The sequence below is a fragment of the Microcaecilia unicolor genome, chromosome 2, assembly GCF_901765095.1.
Source record: "Microcaecilia unicolor chromosome 2, aMicUni1.1, whole genome shotgun sequence".
Lineage (NCBI taxonomy): Eukaryota > Metazoa > Chordata > Amphibia > Gymnophiona > Siphonopidae > Microcaecilia > Microcaecilia unicolor.
In genome coordinates this window covers 12,925,205-12,937,977 of record NC_044032.1, presented here as the reverse complement: position 1 = coordinate 12,937,977, position 12,773 = coordinate 12,925,205, and the positions used below count along the sequence as shown (strand labels likewise).

The 12,773-nt window shown below is 43.0% G+C and overlaps 1 protein-coding gene across 2 annotated transcripts in view; it reads left to right on the top strand.

Moving 5' to 3' along the window:
* TLN1 (talin 1) overlaps positions 1–12,773 on the top strand; it is a 407,659-nt gene that overhangs the window by 180,440 nt on the left and 214,446 nt on the right. The window lies entirely within an intron of this gene.

Below are 12,773 nucleotides of genomic sequence, written 5' to 3'. Positions count from 1 at the left end.
AGCGCCGGAACAGCGTGGGGGATTAAAGCCCTCATGATCAAAACTAACAGCATGCAAATTTATGTGCACATTAGTTTTGATTATCAGGGGACACCTGCGGGAGGATTGTGCCTGAGCATTGCCAAGGTACAATCCTCCCGCAGAAGTTGTTTGACAGATCCAGGCTGTCAAAAAAAGAAAAAAGCCCGGACCTTCATCCCCCTACCCCCCCCCCCCCCCCCCCCCCCCCGAACAAGTTTCCCTGGTGGCTCAGTGGCCTTCTCTTCCCCCTCCCCCAGACACGGGGGCACAGGGGGGCTGGAGGTCTGGTGGACCTCTAGCTGCCCTCCCCCCCCCCCCGACACCAAAAGATTGACCCTGTTAGCCTAATCGGCAACCCTACTCCCACCTTCCCTGGTGGCCTAGTGCCCCCCCACCCAAACCCCCCCGTACCTTTAGAAAGGAGGAAAGAATAGGGGCACCCTGTCATATAAGGGAAATTTTCTCTTATATTGTATTGTATTAGTCAATTTCTATTCTGCTTTTAACTAACTCTACAAAGTGGATTACAACAAGAATAACTTTACATTAGAAGGAATTTACAATATACATCAAAATGAATTGATCTAATACATTAACAGCATTATCACTACAGTCAATAAGATCCCAGGCCTTCAGATCAAATTAACAGAGTTACAGTGTTCGCCTTTGAAAACAATGGTATTGAAGCTCTGCCCAGTGCATCTGGTTGCTGTTTTGAAGGAGGTTCCCCAGGAGGAGGGAGTGGTGGTAGGGTTGCCCACTGGGCCACCAGGGACAGTTTTGTTTTGGCATCTGGAGGGAGGAGATTCTCTGGTGCGGGCGCTGTTAGCTGTGTCACTAGTGGCCTGTAGTGGACGCATTTTCCTTTGATCATCGGGACCTCAGAGTTTACACTATAATGATTTCCTCAGCAATGCTCACTACAGCTTCCCACAAGCTGAACGAGATGCCAAATAGAGACCAGTTGGTCCATACTGCAAGGACATATGCTGTTAAGATATTGTTCTTGCCAAGTAGATCCCCATCAGTTCCACAGCAGTCACTGCAGCCTTCCTTGAGCCAAGCCTAAAACACTATTTATTGATTGTAGGTCTATCTGTAGTCAGCCTGGAAGCTCAGCTAAATGTTTTGAGTGTATCAATTTGAGGTGGTGACTAAAATGTTTTGATTCTGGACTGTCTCTTTATCAATAAGAGACATTTGAAAATGCAAGATGTGCACTTGCAGAGTCAGTTCTTGCATTTTATATTGTGTTTGCACAGAGGAGATAGACTTCTGAAGTATTTTGTCTGTGTTGCGTTGCAGATTGGATGCTTAGGAGTCTTGCTTGTTATACTGACCTGACTTGGCTTCCATAGTCTTTGCACATAGTGTTCAGTGTCTCACGTAACCGTATAAGCTTATGAATAAAGAAGCACGGAGGTCTGGAATCTACTCTTCTGATTGCCCAACTGCAATTTGATCATACCATTCCAGTTCCTCTTCTGTTAGCAGGAAAACCAGTGTCTCTTCTTTGTTCATGTGACCATTCTTTACTCGTCCTTGGATGTCATCAGTCCTGAGCTAATTTCATTCACCTGGTATCAGATCTCATCTTTTAAGTTTCAAGTTTATTCAATGATCTTTCTATCCTGCCAATTTTCCATAATACTAAGATGCTGTGAAAAGTGTGAAACAGGACTTCAGTATATAGGGCTTTGCATCTTGTTTTATTTTGACATGAGGTGTGAATAGTTTCTTCTATTCAGTAAGAACAGCATCTGAACCAAAAAGCACACAATGGGACTCAGAAGGACGTTTTTCTTGCAAAAATGTCTAAGTTGCGATTTTCAAAAGTCAGATTTGAGATGTTTTTCTCTACAGTTTGTCCAAATTTCAAGTGGGCGTGTTTTGGGGTGTTCCCAAAAATTAGACGTTTTTTTGCCATAATGGAAAAAAGCCAAAACATCTAGGGTAAAAATGGAGACGTTTTTGTCTAGACATGTTTCAAACACCACTAAGTGACAAAAAGATGCCCTAAATGACCAGATGACCACTGTAGGGCGGAAGGCTCCCTCGTTCCCTAGTGGTCACTGACCCCCCACCCCCACCCCTAAGATGTGAAAGTGACAGTACATGGCAGGCTTTATAACAGCCTTAGAAACAATGGTCGTTCCCATTAGTACAACAAGCAGGGCCCACGAGTAGCGGAGTGATAGGTGCAGTGAACTTAGAGAAGGGGACCCAGACCAGATCCCACTCTTAACTGGTACACTTGTGTTGGAGCCCTTTAAAACCCACCAAAAAACTATCATACTTATATATAGATGACACCTGCTGGCTTGAGGGTTATTGTAGTGGTGTACAGTGAGGTACAATAGTTTTTTTGTTGTTGTTGAGGACTCACTATACAGCGTAAGGGGGTTATGATGAGAGTTGTACATGGGCAGTGCCAAGTGAGGTAGTTTGTCAAACGCCTTTTGAAAATCCAGATACATAATATCAACCGGCTCGTCTTTATCCACATGTTTGTTCACCCCTTCAAAGAAATGTAATAGATCAGTGAGGCAAGATTTCTCTTCACTAAATACATGCTTTTGAGTATGCTCAGTAATTTTGCTCTTTATAATAGTCTGTACCATTTTGCCCGGCATTGACATCAGGCTCACCGGTCTATAATCTCCCGGATCCCCTGGAACCTTTTTTTTAAATAATCGGCATTACATGGGCTACCCTCCAATCTTCCGGTACCACGCTTGATTTTAAAGATAAATGACATATTACTAACAATAGCTCTGCAAGTTCATTTTTTAATTCTATCAGTACTCTAGGATGAATACTATCCAGTCCAGGAGATTTGCTACTCTTCAATTTGTCAAATTGCCCCATTACATCCTCCAGGTTTATACAGATTTCATTCAGTTTCTCTGACTCAGCTTTGAATACCATTTCTGGCACCGGTATCTCTCCCAAATCTTCCTCAGTGAAGACCGAAACAAAGAATTCATTTAATGTCTCCGCTATGACTTTGTCTTCCCTGATTGCCCCTTTTACCCCTCAGTCATCTAGCAATCCAACCGATTCTTTTGCCGCCATCTTGCTTTTAATATACGTAAAAAAAATTTTGCTATGTGTGTTTGCCTTCAACGCAGTCTTTTTTTCAAAGTCCCTCTTTGCCTTCCTTATCAGCGCTTTGCATTTCACTTGACATTCCTTATGCTGTTTCTTATTATTTTCAGTTGGTTCCTTCCATTTTCTGAAGGATTTTCTTTGAGCTCTAATAGCTTTTTGACCATGCTGGCTGTCGTTTGGTCTTCTTCCCTCCTATTTTAATACGTGGAATATATTTGGCCTGGGCTTCCAGGATGGTATTTTTGAACAGCATCCACGCCTTTCTATTGAACCAACTTAATATTTCTTTGACAAGCTTTCAAGAGTTATCCTATCTTTATCAGGTCAGTGAAGAGCCAATGCATAATCTGGTCATTAACGAGTGGGTAGGCTGTTTGTTAACCTTGTGCTTCTGCCTGCGGTCACTTTATGTATTGGCCCCAGAATATTTGAACAGAAGAAGACCGAGATGTGCCTATGGTCTGTTATGCTTAAAGAACACATAAGAACATAAGCGTTGCCATACTGGGACACAGCAAAGGTCCAAGAAGCCCAGTATCCTGTTTCCAACAGTGGCCAATCCAGGTCACAAGTACCTGGCAAGATCCCAGAACAGCAAAACAGATTTTATGCTGCTTATTCTGGCTGGATAGGAACTGCTCAGTGGTCTCGTCCCTGTGCTTCTGCTTTGCTACTTGTTGACTGACTAGCAGAGGAGACTGCACAGCCCACTTAAACACCTACTTCAAAGAAAGTGTTCTCAGCATCCATCTGCTGGTAGGAGTGCATAACCCATCTGTGCCGGTCTAGAGGGACTAAAGAAAAGCAAATTTGTAGGTGAGGCCTAATTTCACCTTGTTTACTCTTTCCAAAACCAGAAGGGGGATGCAATGAGTTAGAACAAATCAGACTTATTTCTTCACTCAGTTTATAATTAAGCTCTGCAGTTTGTTGCCAGAAAATGTGGTAAAAGTAGTTAGTGTAGCAGGGTTTAAAAATATTTGGAAATGTTCCTGGAAGAAAAGTCCATAAACCATTATTTGGCTTTTGCTCGAACCTTTTTCAGTAGTGGCTCAAGGTGAGTTATATTTAGGTACACTAAGGGGCTCATTTTCAAAGCACTTAGACTTATAAAGTTCCATAGGTTACTCTGCAACTTTGTAAGTCTAAGTGCTTTGAAATTATATGCGTCTAAGTATATTAAGTTGGTCTTGGGGAAAATCCACTGCTTATTCCTGTGATAAGCAGTACAAAATCTTTTACTCTCTTGGAATCCTACTGAGTATTTGTGACCTGGGTTGGCCATTGTTGAAAGCAGGATACTGGGCTTTGTGGACGTTTTGGTATATCCCAGTATGAGAATGCTTATATACTCTATTAATATTGTTCTCGTGTCTGTCTACTTTATTACAAAGTCTGGCTTTCTTGTATCAAGCTTCTTATCAGTTGCAATTAGAATTTCCAAAGTGATCTTAACCTCTTAATTTTCCATCATTCTCTTTGACCCCAGTGTTTTTCCTTTAAAGGACTTCTGGATTTCCCATTTCTCCCTTGTCTCCAGGTTATCCTGGAGAAATCTGTTGAAAGTATGGCAGATTGGAGATTCTACTTTTTTATTCTTGAGGTTCGAGCATGTGTAACAACACAAATCACAGAGAAAACTTCACTAGAACTGTGCACTGGCATGAGCTACATTTGAGTGGATAGATAATGAAAGAAAATTACAAATATGGAAAGGAAAAGCCTTTTTTTTAGTCATCAGCAAAAACCTTCCTTGTGATATAAGAAGTGCAAAATGATTGAAATATCAAAGAATTTGGCTGATCAAAATAGATATAATTTTCAGTATTCTAAACAAGCAGCTTAGTTTTCAGAGCAACAGTCCTGCTGCTTTTGAGGTTGGAGAGTAGCTCCATAGCCTCTTCACCTAAGTGTCTAGCCTGCTTTTTAATGTTTGTGTTATATTGCCACAGAAATAGTAGCAAGATCAGGTAACGTTGGAATTAGAGAGTAGACAAGAGTCTGTGTATTTCAAATGAGAAGCTTGCTTTCCTTTTGAGAGACCTACTAGTAGTTCGTATTTGATAGCCGGGTACAACTTTACCAGCTGCCTCTTTTCCTTATCCACATCAGCAGATTCGGAGTTCAGAACTGGAGCTCTGTTTTTGCTAAGCAGAAATATTAGCTACCTCCAAGCATTTGTTTCTGACTGGAGAAATCAGCTGATGGAATGCAGTACCTGCTAGTGCTGTTAACTCAGGAGAGAGATACTGGGGAATCAGAGAGATTTCAGTTTCTTAAAAAGTCAGCCCCTTCAAGAAATCTTTTATTTAATCAAGATGTAACTTCCTGTTTTAAAGTGCAGTGAGTAGTAGACTTGGGCAGAAATGTGTTTCTTGGCAGAGATGGAATGAAATGAAAATCTGCTTGGCTCAGCATTTCTGGATTCATTTGTGCTTATGCTGGCAAGAAAGGAGGAGCCAGCTTCGGAAACTTTCATCTTTTCTCCATTCTGTTTACAGCGCTGCCCTCTGGATGTTGTTTCTTTTTTAAGCATTGTGATAGTGTCTCAAAAGGAGCCAAAAAAGCATGTGTGCACCTTGAAATAATCCTGCATGAGAGCTCTAAGACTGTTCTTGTAGTTCACATTTGTTTGATTACTGCGAAATCAATAAAAAATCTAAGTGGTTTACAAAGGTTAAAAAAGGTTAAGGAATATGAAATGAAGTTAAAAACAAAAGGGGGTACATAGTAAAAACCAAATAACAACAGAATTGAAACCCAAGGGAGACAGAGAGAGAGAGAGAGAGAGGCAAAGTGTCCATACCAGGTGCTAGCCACTAACAGAAGCGATCTGAACTGCTTGAATGGAGTGTAGAAGTTAATCAGGCCAAATTCATTCAAGTTCATAAAAATAAGGTTTGAATGAGTTTTGAATTTGATGAAGGAGGATTCTTCCTGATAGAGGGAAGAGAGTTCCAAAGAGTCGGTGTTACAGTGGTAAAAAGGAAGAGTGGGTAAGGTGGATCTTGAGGTGCGATGACATAGTAAGTTTTGTTGAGAAGAGTATATAGTGAATGGACTGGAACATGGGGAATGAGTGAGCTAGAGAGAAACAAAGAGATACCAGAATAAGACTTAAACTGCTCATTCTATAACTTGACGCTTATATTTACATTTTCATATATGTATACAGTTGAAACCATTGTACATCCCTGCAGTAAACTTTCTTTTTTATTTTTTAAAATGCTGTGAATCACTCGTGACTGACAAAATATAGCATGTAGCTAATATTTTAGTAGGTGCTCAGTAAACAAACGTGTTGTTTTGGCTGGACTAATGAGAAGCAACATAAACCATCAGCATCATCGCACCTCTGCCCTGCCTACCACCACCTCAAAGGTGGATAGTGTGTAAAACATTCAATTGCATGTATAGATAACCTTAAGGATAGATGAACAATCCCTGTTACTTAGCTTAGGGCTGGAGGATGTGAATCTGAAGACCTCTTGATGCGCTTCAGTAGTACCACGGCTTTTTCTCAAGTGATTGGTGTCAGTGCTTAAAATTTCATGCAATTTCATGAACTATGTTATCCTGTTCATTCTCAATCTGGTACTCGGTAGTCTCTCACATTTTCTAGTTCTCTTTTCACGTTCTCAACACAGCCCGCTCCTTATGTTCTCCTGATGATGCGCTTTTAGCGAAACACACCTACTAAAACTGTATACGTATATGAAAATATAATTGTGAAACCAGAACATTAGTTATACCCCAGAGTTGTTACAGTACTGTGCTTATATTTACATGCCAAGTGCGTGTGTAAATTGTAGAATGCTAGCACTTATGTCCGTGTCTGTTAGTTACGTGTGTAAGTACTAGGGCACTAAGCTGTATCCTATAATTTGAGCGTGCAACTTGCTTAGTGCATAAATTCAAGGGGGGAGTGCACAGGGGGAGGCACACAGTTGGGGCATGAGCACGTCCAGCATTTACATGCATAACTTACAGAATATTGTAAGTAATGCACTGAAGTACTGGATTCAGGCGTACACATTTACACATTTACACCTACTATTGACATGGTGTAAGTTAATGGCTGGTTGATTTGTGCGAAATCCTTTCAGGAGAATGAGAATGTTACTTCCTGTTCATGAGTTTCCTGCAGAACCTTGGTTGGGTCGTAAATCCAGCCAAAAGTCATTGTTATGACTCTGCCCCAGTATCATGCTCTCATTCATCTCGCCCCCTGGTGGTCAGACCTGGTGGTCGCAATGGACTGTCTGTTGATGGTTTTCCCGGTTCCAGAAGTCATGCCGGTCCGGTCCGGATTTTCTAGCCTTCCAGTTGGTCTCGAGACTTTTTGGAATTCAGCTGTTTCCGTACCTGGTGAACTCCCTGGCTGTTGGCCTTTATTAACCACCTGGAAGTGTTTCTAGTTTGCCTTGCAACAGAGGTCCTCAGAGGAGTTTCTTCTGCGGTTGTTTGTTGCTGTGCTTTCCCTGCTACTTTCAGTTTCTGCCTTTGAACCTTTGCCTGGACCTGGACTTTGACTTTGTTTGCTGCCTGCCTTTGAACTTTTGCCTGCACCTGGACTTTGACTTTGTTTGCCGCCTGCCTTTGAACTTTTGCCTGGACCTGGACTTGGACTTTGCTTGCTGCCTGCCTTGGAACCCGTGCCTGGAGCTGGACCTTGACTTTGTTTGCCTGGCCCCGGTTCTGCTGGGTTCGTGGACTGTCTTCCTGCTCCCTGCTGTGGCTTCTGTTCCGGTGGGTGTTCCTCCTGCCGCTGCCGCCCTCGGCAGTAGCCCAAGGGCTCACTATCCAGGGTTTCGTGTGAAGCGTGACAGTCATCTTGTTCAAATCCAATCCCTCAACTATTTTGGGGTTCATTTCGATGCTCTAGACAAAGTATTAGCTTAGCGGAGTTTAAAGAGGCTTGGACAGCTTCCTAAAGGAAAAATCCATAGACCGTTATTAAATCAACTTGGGGAAAATCCACTGTTTCTGGGATAAGCAGTATAAAATGTTTTGTACTTTTTTGGGATCTTGCCAGGTATTTGTGACCTGGATTGGCCACTGTTGGAAACAGGATGCTGGGCTTGATGGACCTTTGGTCTTTCCCAGTATGGCAATACTTATGTACTTATATCTTCCACAAGTTAAGATCTGCAAACTCCGGAATCAAATTTGCAATCTTGTAATTCCCAGAGCCCCATGAGCCAAGGATTACCTCCAAGTGCTGGGTTCAGTTGTGGCCACTTGAAGTGATACGGTGGGCCAGGTGCGTATGCGTCTTCTTCAGAGTTCCAGATCATAACTATTCTTTGAATGAAACAATAAGTACATAAGCACCGCCATACTGGGAAAGACCAAGGGTCCATCAAGGCCAGCATCCTGTCTCCGACAGCGGCCAATCCAGGCTTCAAAAGCCCGGCAACCCCCCCCCCCCCCTTCAAAAAAAAAATTATTGTTCAATGGACTTTTCCCTCAGGAATCTGTCCAAACCCCCTTTAAATTCTGTAAGGCCAGCTGCTGTCACTACATTCTCCGGCAACGAGTTCCAGAGTCTAACTACACGCTGAGTTAAAGAAAAACATTCTCCTATTTGTTTTAAATCTACCATATTCTAGCTTCATCTTGTGTTCCCTGGTTTTATTGTTGTTTGAAAGTGTAAACAATCGCTTCAAATCTGTCCGCTGTACTCCGCTCATTATCTTGTAGACTTCTATCATATCACCCCTCAGCCGCCTTTTCTCCATGCTGAAGAGCCCTAACCTTCTCAGCCTTTCCTCATAGGGAAGTCATTCCATTCCCTTTATCATTTTCTTCGCCCTTCTCTGCACCTTTTCTAATTCTTTTATATCTTTTTTGAGATGCGGCGACCAGGAGTGGAGGAGTGGCCTAGTGGTTAGGGTGGTGGACTTTGGTCCTGGGGAACTGAGGAACTGAGTTCGATTCCCACTTCAGGCACAGGCAGCTCCTTGTGACTCTGGGCAAGTCACTTAACCCTCCATTGCCCCATGTAATCCGCATTGAGCCTGCCATGAGTGGGTAAGCGCGGGGTACAAATGTAAAAAATAAAATAAATAAATAAATTGGACACAATACTCGAGGTGTGGTCGCACCATGGAGCGATACAACAGCATTATAACATCCCTGTGTTTGTTTTCCATCCCTTTCTAGGTCCATAACTCCTACCGCGGAACCTTGCATGACATAGCTGTAATTCGGGTTCCTCTTACCCACATGCATCACTTTGCACTTGTCAACATTGAACTTCATCTGCCACTTGAACGCCCAATCCCCCAGTCTCGTGAGGTCCTCCTATTTGTTTTAAAAGTATTTCCATGTAATTTCATTGAGTTTCCCCCCCGGTCTTTGTACTTTTTGAAAGAGTGAAAAATTGATTACTTTTACCCATTCTACACCACTCAGGATTCTGTAGACCTAGATCATATCCCCTCTCAGCTGTCTCTTTTCCAAGCTGAAGAGCCCTAACCTCTTTATCCTTTCCTCGTATAAGAGGTGTTCCATCCCCTTTATCTTTTCGGTCACTCTTCTTTGAACCTTTTCTAATTCTATCTTTTTTGAGAATTGGTGACTAGAATTGAACACAAATCAATGAGGGTGCTCTCTGATAATGCGACAGCAGCGACCTGTGTAAATCACCAGGGCGGCATAAAGAGCATTCAGGTACCAATTGAGGCCTCTGCACTTCTGGTCTTTGCAGAGGGTTATTTATTGGATCTCTTGGCAGTACATGTTGCAGGCATGGAAAACGTTCAAGCAGATTTCATGAACAGAAACACCTTGGTCCCTATAGAGTCTCAGTTGGGAGGCCTTCGAGAGAATAGTTTGCAGTTGAGGCCTTCCAGTGATGGACCTAATGTGTGTTGGTCGTCATTGCCAAGTCCCCTGGTTGTACAGTCGAAGGCGAGTAGTAGGACGAGTCATTCAGTGCATAGAAAATCATGCTGGCTTGGTAGTCCTGGTGGCCCCAGATTGCCTCTGGAGACTGTGGTATGGAGTTCTGATACGCATGATGGTGAGCGCTCCCCAGTCAGCATGCTGGATCTGTCTCTGTTACGGCTTGGTTCTTGAGAAGGCACATCTGCGGAAGAGAGGTTACTTTCCAGTAGTGGAAGAGATCCACCGCTCTTGCTTATGTGAGGGTCTGGTGTGTCTTTGAAGGTTGGTGTTAGGATATGCCCCATTGTGTCCATCAATTGCTGAAATTGCCTATCTTCTTAAAGGGTGGCCAGTGCTGCAAAGTCTTAAGGTGCACTTCATGAGGGGAATGACTACTACTACTACTATTTAGCATTTCTATAGCGCTACAAGGCGTATGCAGCGCTGCACAAACATAGAAGAAAGACAGTCCCTGCTCAAAGAGCTTACAATCTAATAGACAAAAAATAAATAAAGTAATCAAATCAATTAATGTGAACGGGAATGACAATATTGGGCAGAAAGTAGTCTGATTCTGCTGCAGGATATATACTGGGCAATGGTCTGCTTTCACAAAGCGTCATTGGATAGATATATATGCCAAGCAGGATGCAGCTTTTGGCGCATGGGCATTGACTTCTGGTCCCACCCATGATCTTTACTGCTTTGTTACTGGCATATGGAGGGCTGATAATGAAGGAGAAATTAGGTCTTAACCTGCTAAGTTTCTTTTCTTTAGATCCTTAGATCCTCCAGGCCAGTCCAGAACCCACCCTTCGCAGTTACTAGACGGAGAACACAGAAGTACAGTACTTAGTCCGAGGTTACATTGTGGGGGACTTGGTTTATTCAGCTTGATATTCTATATTTAGCTCATTCAGGTTGGTCTTTGTTCTTGAGGCTGGTTGCTGTGGTTGTTTAAAAAAAATCTTGCAAAGAAGGTACAACACAACATGGGGCTTTGTGTAAGAAGTGTGTGTGGGGAGTTTTGATACTGTTCTGCTTTGTGACTACAATACTTGCTGGCCAGCAGCTGCACAGGACTTTACACAGGCCTCAAACTTAAGTCTCTATCTGCTGGTAGGCATCCATAACCCAATCATCTGGAGGGCCTAAAGGAAAATAAAATTAGCAGAATCAAATGCTACAGCTACGTCCAAGAAGATCATGAGAGACCCTTTACTCGTATTCTCAACATCTTTATCAGTGTATTAAACATTGATGCTAACAAGATCTCAACCGCACGATTCTTTTGGAATTCATACTGTTGGATATCTAATAAGCTCATAGAGGTCTCTGTGATGCTGCAGCTGCTCCAAAACTACCATTCCAACAACTTTGCCAAAAAGACAAACTATAAATCGGATGGTAGGAGAAGAGCTGCAATGTATCTAATTTGGAATTTTTCATAATGGGCATTTGTCACCAATTTAAAACTCTTTGGCATTAGACCAGAGAGAGGTGCATCAGATTAGTCAGTGGGGAATAACTTCTCCCTTGATGGCTTTTATCCAGCTAGCAAGGCAAGGGTCAAAACTCAAGGTTGCAGCTTGGCAATGCTGAGATTCTTAGTAATATCCTCCTCACTTACCTCTGTGAACGGACTCCATTGTAGGGTGTAACATAGTAACATAGTAGATGATGGCAGAAAAAGACCTGCATGGTCCATCCAATCTGCCCAACAAGATAAACTCATATGTGTATACCGTACCTTGATTTGTACTTGCCTTTTTCAGGGCACAGACCGTACAAGTCTGCCCAGCAGTATTTCCCACCTCCCAACCACCAGTCGCGCCTCCCATCACCGGCTCTGGCACGGACCATATAAGTCTGCCCTCCACTATCCTCGCCTCCCAACCACCAACCTCTCTTCCCCCACCTGCTCCGCCACCCAATTTCGGCTAAGCTTCTGAGGATCCATTCCTGCTGCACAGGATTCCTTTATGCACATCCCACGCATGTTTGAATTCCGTTACCGTTTTCATCTCCACTTTCACTGAAGAAAATCCTGGAGAAGGACCGCGAGGGACTGGCAAAAGTACACCTGAGAATGGAATGGATATAGCACCATTCACGGAAGAGAGTGTGTATCAACAACTTGGAAAGCTAAAGGTGGACAAAGCCATGGGACCGGACGGGATCCACCCCAGAATATTGAGGGAGCTCAGAGAGGTGCATCCACCTTCCAGTTAGTACCCCCAACTATATCCGACATTCTCTTATGGTGTATACACATAGTTCAGTATCTGTAGTAACATATAGTAGCATAGTAAATAACGGCAGATAAAGACCTGAACGGTCCATCCAGTCTGCCCAGCAAGATAAACTCATTTTACATGGTATGTGATACTTTATATGTATACCCGAGTTTGATTTGTCCTTGCCTTTCTCAGGGCACAGACCATAAAAGTCTGCCCAGCACTGTTCTTGTACTAAAAGTTCTGAAGCTAACGTCGAAGCTCCTTAAAATTTACACTCTAGCCCATCCGTAGATAATCAGTCACGATCAGGGTGTAGACCATAGAAGTCTGCCCAGCACTGGTTTTGCTTCCCAAGTACCGATGTTGCCACCCAATCTCAGCTGAGATTCCACAGAGCCATTCCTTCTAAACAGGATTCCTTTGTGTTTATCCCACACATGTTTGAATTCCATTACCGTTTTCATCTTCACCACCTCCCGCGGGAGGACATTCCATTAATCCACCATCCTC